Raw genomic sequence first — 5,886 nt, forward strand, 5'->3', positions numbered from 1 at the left:
TTTCTGGTGATTCCAAGACAAGATACTAAATAAGCATAACATAACACAATACACAATTTTACCATTTAAATGATAACTAAAACAATTTAAAAATTAAGTGTCTGTTAAAACAAAAATATGCATTTGAAAAAAAGTCAGTGTATATACCAAAATTTCAGATCACAGATCAGGAAAATCCTTCAAATTTTAAGATCTTCATTGAATTTTTATTTTGGATTTCTATATCCTCTTTCATCCTGACCCAAAATAATACTCTAAGGTTGAAAACAATGCCTTGGAACTTGCTTTGATTTCAATTTAGTAAAGTTTCCAAAGTGTAAAGCCCTGGAGTACTATTGATTTTAGACTTTTTTTGTACTGATTTCTTGGGGTCTATATCAGAATGTTGGAATCTTTTCATCTTGAAATATCAAATAGGCCTTTTCCAAAGCTCTTTACTTCTGATCTGACAAAACATTCTAAGATTCAAGAAGCACTCTTTGTTAACTACAAACTTGATGTGAATAACCTGAACTGTCAACACTATTTAGGAAGTGATGGTACTGACTTCTCCAGACAAGAGTTAAAACCAAGAAGAAATGATCTACTAATTTCATTGTAGACTATTCAACTTGTTTATGCCTAACTCTTGACAGCAGCAGATCCAACTGTTAAAGAACTAGATTTCTTGAATGGAACGTAAAATTATAATGTGAAATGATAGCTTGACAGAGAGCAATATTTTCTCTTTTATTTTAAGAAAAAAATTTCTACTTCTCGAAGACAAAAGTTTGATAACTATAGTTAGCTACTAAGCTCTGCTTTGCTGACATAATTTAAATGGTGTTTTTATTTGTGTTAGGTCAAGTGATGTGAAAACATTTGGTTCTCCTCTCATCAACACTCACATCCTGAAATATCACTCATCAAAATATGCCCCAAAATGGTCCTGATAACTTGGTTATAAATCCTTATTTCATACTCAGCTACTACTCAGCTTCTTTAGAAGTCAAGTGATAAGATTCAGTTATAAATTATACAAAGGATTACTCTACAGATAAAAGGAGAGGAGTGATTTGTAACAAGTGGGTGGTGAATATAAGTCAATGATGTTAATAAGAATATATAATTAACCTAGAATGCTATTCATCATAATCTAATACTACCTTCTAAATCTAGGCAAGACAATGGGATAAGTCATCCTTCTCAGGTAAGAGGATTAGGGAGGGCAGAACTTTTCTCCAGTAAGTTCATAGCTATGATTTCAACAAACAAGGAAGCCGATCTATGGATGACATTTCTAGAGTCAACACAGAGATGTTCCCACAAGGGAAGAACAAACTGCTGAAGTTCTTCTGCTGGTTTTGAGAAGAGACATTTTGTCTAAGAACAGATATAGTTGCTGGTCTTAAAGTCTCCTTATTCTAAGTTGGCAGGAATGTGGAAAGTAGAACAAAGACTTGTGACTATATGGCAGTAGTGCTACATATAGTGTGTTTGACAGCATACTATGAAATGTTCACATAAATTAACTAAGAAAAAACTAGTTTTCCAGGGGAAAAAACACCTACAAATACTTCAATAGTTTGTGATCCTTGCTACACTCTTTAGTGTCTTATGCCCTTCATCCTAGTATTCTTAAAGATGCTCATGATTAAAAAGTCAAACACTCAAATTCTCTTTCTTAGGATTTGTTTTCATGTATTGACAGAGAAACACCAAGCAAACTGGCACCAGCAAGAGAATTGTAATTATGGGTAGGCAGCAACTTTTGAGGTGCTTTTGAGTTTGAGGTGTTTATATATCTTATATATTTTTGAACTCTTTTTCAGATAACCCTTTTGCCAAAATTCAGTGTTACCTTTGTGCCTCAGAGATCTGTTGGAAATATTTGTTTTAGTTTCTCAAATCCAAACACACCTAAAACACATCTAAAAATCTTGAAAAAAAATATTCCTTCCCCAGAAATTTAAGAGAAGGGACTTTAAAAAATAAAGATAGAGATAAAAGCAAAAAGATTTGATTTTATCTCTACAGCATAAACAAAGGAAGGGGTAAACGGCAGTTAGAGTAGTACAAGAATGTTGCCCCCAATGTTTCGTCTTCTGTGAAGTCCAAAGTAAGTCGTGGAAGAAAAATAAAATAAATGATTACTAAAATTTTTTAAAAAATCGAATGTGTCCAAGGACCTCAAATTGTTCAGGTCAGAAAGAGTAAGTAGTCAACTCCATTGGCATTACAAATGACTGAGTGATAATATTGTATATACTACCTGCCTTTCTCTAAGGAATTCCAATCTTCCAGTACTCACCCTCCAGATTAATTCTATGAACAAATCTGAATGCTGAGGATTTGAAAATAGACATCTTGTGATATTGTCCAGGGCACTAGACAGTGAAGGGAACTGCATTTTGAGGGGAAAGGTATCTTTCTCTGAACATGGAAATAAAATCCAAATATAGCTACCACATATTTTTTACAAGAGATCTGCTGATACTTGACACTATTTTGTGAGAGAAAAAATATCAAGTTTAAATCATATCTTTCAGGCAGACATTACAATTTTTACAGGAAGGGAAACAAAGACATCAATACATTGTGCGTTACTGAGTGACATGGTCATATTTTCTATAACACAGTAGCTTCTACTATTATCTCTGGATTCTCTATATCCATTTTGCTTTGGACCATTCTCAGTTCCAGTTGAGCTGGACTGGGCTTCTTCCCTTCCCCAGCTTGTGCTTTAGCACATTCAGTAGTCCTCTGCAGAACATGATGCATGGCTGACACAGTTTTTTCACATGCCCCCTTGAAATTATTTGGATGCTTATGTGTCCAAGCCAGGAGTATGGCAGCAAACAAGTCTCCTGTTCCCATAAAAACAGCATCAACTTTCTGAATTTCCACTTTGATTCTTTCTGTCACTTTTGTGCTATCTGGTCTTTGCTTTCTCTGACTTCCCAGAGCAATCAGGTAGTTGTTTCCTGAAGAACCTGGCAAGTCAGAACTGGTGATCACTACAGTCTCTGGTCCCATAGAATGAAGAATATCCATTACCTCTAATGCTTCTTCTTGTGTAGAAATATTTTTTCCAGTAAGTAACTCAGCCTCAAACTGGTTTGGAGTTATAATATCTGCTACAGGCACGATTTTTTCCTTGTAAACTGGAAGGAGATCTGGAACATACATAGAGCCTTCTCCATTCCATTTGTCACCCAACACCGGATCACACACATACACCAATTTGGAGTTCTGCTGCTTCAATTCTCTGATTATGTCTGCATTACAAGGAATGATTTATCTCTTGTGTAACCTGTGAGAACATAGTCATATTTACTTACATTGTTCAGCTTCAGACCTTCATACAGCTCATGGAGTTCGTTTGAATTTAACACTTGACCTTTCCAATTTGGATAACCTGTATGATTTGAAAACTGGACCGAATTCACTGTGTCAATTTCAAATCCCAAAACTTGCAGGGGAAAAGTAGCCGCTCTATTGCCCACATAGCCTCGGATGACGTGACTCTGGATGGACAGAACCCTGCACTCCTCCTCCATGCTGCTATCCTTCATTTGGTAGGGGAATTTGAGACTTAAAGTCGGCTGAATGAGGAAAAAGGATTCAGGGCATCAAGAGGAAGAGCGCGGGCAGTCCACCTGGACAGAGCCCCAGCAAGATTGAACGGGGATTGGTCTGGAGTAATGGACAGAGAAGATCCCAGCCAGGAGAGGACCAAGCAGAAAAGCAATCTAGGAAAGAATGCAGCAGCTGTAACCGAGAGAGCCAATAGATTCTTTCAAAGTCTATTTTACCTTCTGATACTATGATACCTGGGCAGTTCTCTTTGTTAATTTCCTGAAAAATAGTGTCTAGGCTCTTTTTTTAATCATGATTTTCAGGGAGTCCAATAATGCTTAGCTTATCTCTCCTAGATCTATTTTCCAGGTCTATTGTTTTCTCAAGTAGATATTTAACATTTAACATTTTTTTCTTTTTTTTCTTTTTTTTTTTTTTTTGGTTTTGCTTGAAAGATTCTTGGTATGTCATGGAGTCATTCATTTCCATTTGTTCAATTCTGATTTTTAATGAATTATTTTCTTCATTTTTTTTTATTTGTTTTTGTAATTTTCCAAGTGAGTTTTTAAATGAGTTATTTTGTTCTATGCTTTTGTTTTTCTATTTTGCCAGTTTTGTTTTTAAGAAGTTATTTTCTTTTTCCAGTTAATAAATTCTGTTTTTCAGGGAGATGATTTCTTTATCCACTCTATCTTTTAATGAGTTATGTCCCTTATCCAGACACTCTTGCAAAGTTTCCCTTTCCTTTCCACATTTTTCTTCTAGCTCTCTTTTAAGATCCTTTTAAATTTCTTCTATGAGGGCCTTATGTGGTGGGGACCAGATTATAACCACCTTTGGGTTTTCATCTAGAGACAGGCTGTTTTTAGTCTCCTCAAAATTTCAAATCTGCTCTCTTTCAGTACAGAAGCTATCTATATAGTTCAAGCCCGCTTTGCCTTTTTACTCATTAAAAACAAAAACAAAAACAAACAAACAACAACAACAACAAAAAAAATCCTGCTCTCTGCTTATGGGATAGTAAGGTATTTCCTAGTTGCCTCTAGAGACAACAGCAAGTAGCAGTGAAGTGGCAGTATGACAGCAATGGCTGTGCTGGGATTAGCAGTTGGGCTGAAATCATTTTGAGTCCCTGCTGGTACTGGGTAACTAGGTCACTAGAGACTCTGATGTTTTGGGGTTATAGTCTTTAATGTGAACACCGAATTAGTAACCTGGATACCTTATAATCAGCCAGAGTCAGGATAAGCAAAAGTCCTTGGTCTTTATTTTTGGCCTTTAGGGATACAAGTGAAGGGAATAGACCACAGGATCCCTGTGACCTCTCCTCTTCATTTCCCACCCAAAAAGTGACTCTGGCTAGTCTTACTCCACCCCCTAATCCTTCCCACAATTCTCTGTATATACCAAATGATTAGGCCAGCACAGAATAGTGGGAAGGGCCACTTTCCAAGCATATTCTAATAAATTATTGTCCAATCGGTAATTAACCTTAAGTGCTCGGGTGTCTGACCTCAGTGCATCAACTCAGAGTTTCAGTCCTTTACACTTTACCACTATGTTTTTATACCTTCTCTACTGATCTACTGGCTTGCTTCCAGGGCAGAGTAGCTGACACTGTGGTAGAGTTCTGCAGATTTTCTGCATCCCCTATCCCCCTCCAGTCTGCTCAGTGTGAGCTGTTTTCTGTGCTCTCACTGCCTATCTGCATGTGTCTACACCTGACCTAGCCCCACTCATTCCTCACAAGCAAGAAAAACTATTATTTTCTGGTGAGTTTTGAGAATATCTTCTGTCGGTAATGTACTCCCAATATTTCTGGGTTCTGATAGTCAAGCACTAATTCAGAGATTGAGTTTTATAAAATACTTTGAGAGTAGAGAAGAGCTCAGAAAAATGATTGTGTCCTCTCCCCCATCTTGGCTCTGCCCCCTACTGGCAATCTTAAAGTAAAACAAAACAAAACAAAACAAAACAAAACAAAACAAAACAAAACAGTGGATTATATTCTGTCTGTGGAATGACAGACACTGGCAGAAAGGTGGGGAAAGTATCAACTTTTGCAATGGACTTCCCTTGGTATAATCCTTCTAGTTTGAGGTGCTTATTTATCTTTGAACTCTTTTTCAGATAACCCCTTTGCCAAAACTCAGTGTTATCTTTGTGCCTCAGAGATCTATGGGAAATACTTGTTTTAGTTTCTCAAATGCAAACACACCTAAATCATTTGATTCTAAAAAGTTCCTTTCTTTTTTATAACTTCAATGATTTTTATTTAAAGACCTCTACAATCCTGTAAACATCTGGCTTTATTTCATTTATTAAAAT

The 5,886-nt window shown here is 36.3% G+C and overlaps 1 pseudogene; it reads right to left on the reverse strand.

The window, feature by feature from the left end:
- Positions 1-2,522: 2,522 nt before the first annotated feature.
- On the reverse strand, positions 2,523-3,556 carry LOC141564921 (pyridoxal kinase pseudogene; annotated as a pseudogene).
- Positions 3,557-5,886: the final 2,330 nt, after the last annotated feature.

This window comes from Sminthopsis crassicaudata, chromosome 3 (genome assembly GCF_048593235.1).
Source record: "Sminthopsis crassicaudata isolate SCR6 chromosome 3, ASM4859323v1, whole genome shotgun sequence".
Lineage (NCBI taxonomy): Eukaryota > Metazoa > Chordata > Mammalia > Dasyuromorphia > Dasyuridae > Sminthopsis > Sminthopsis crassicaudata.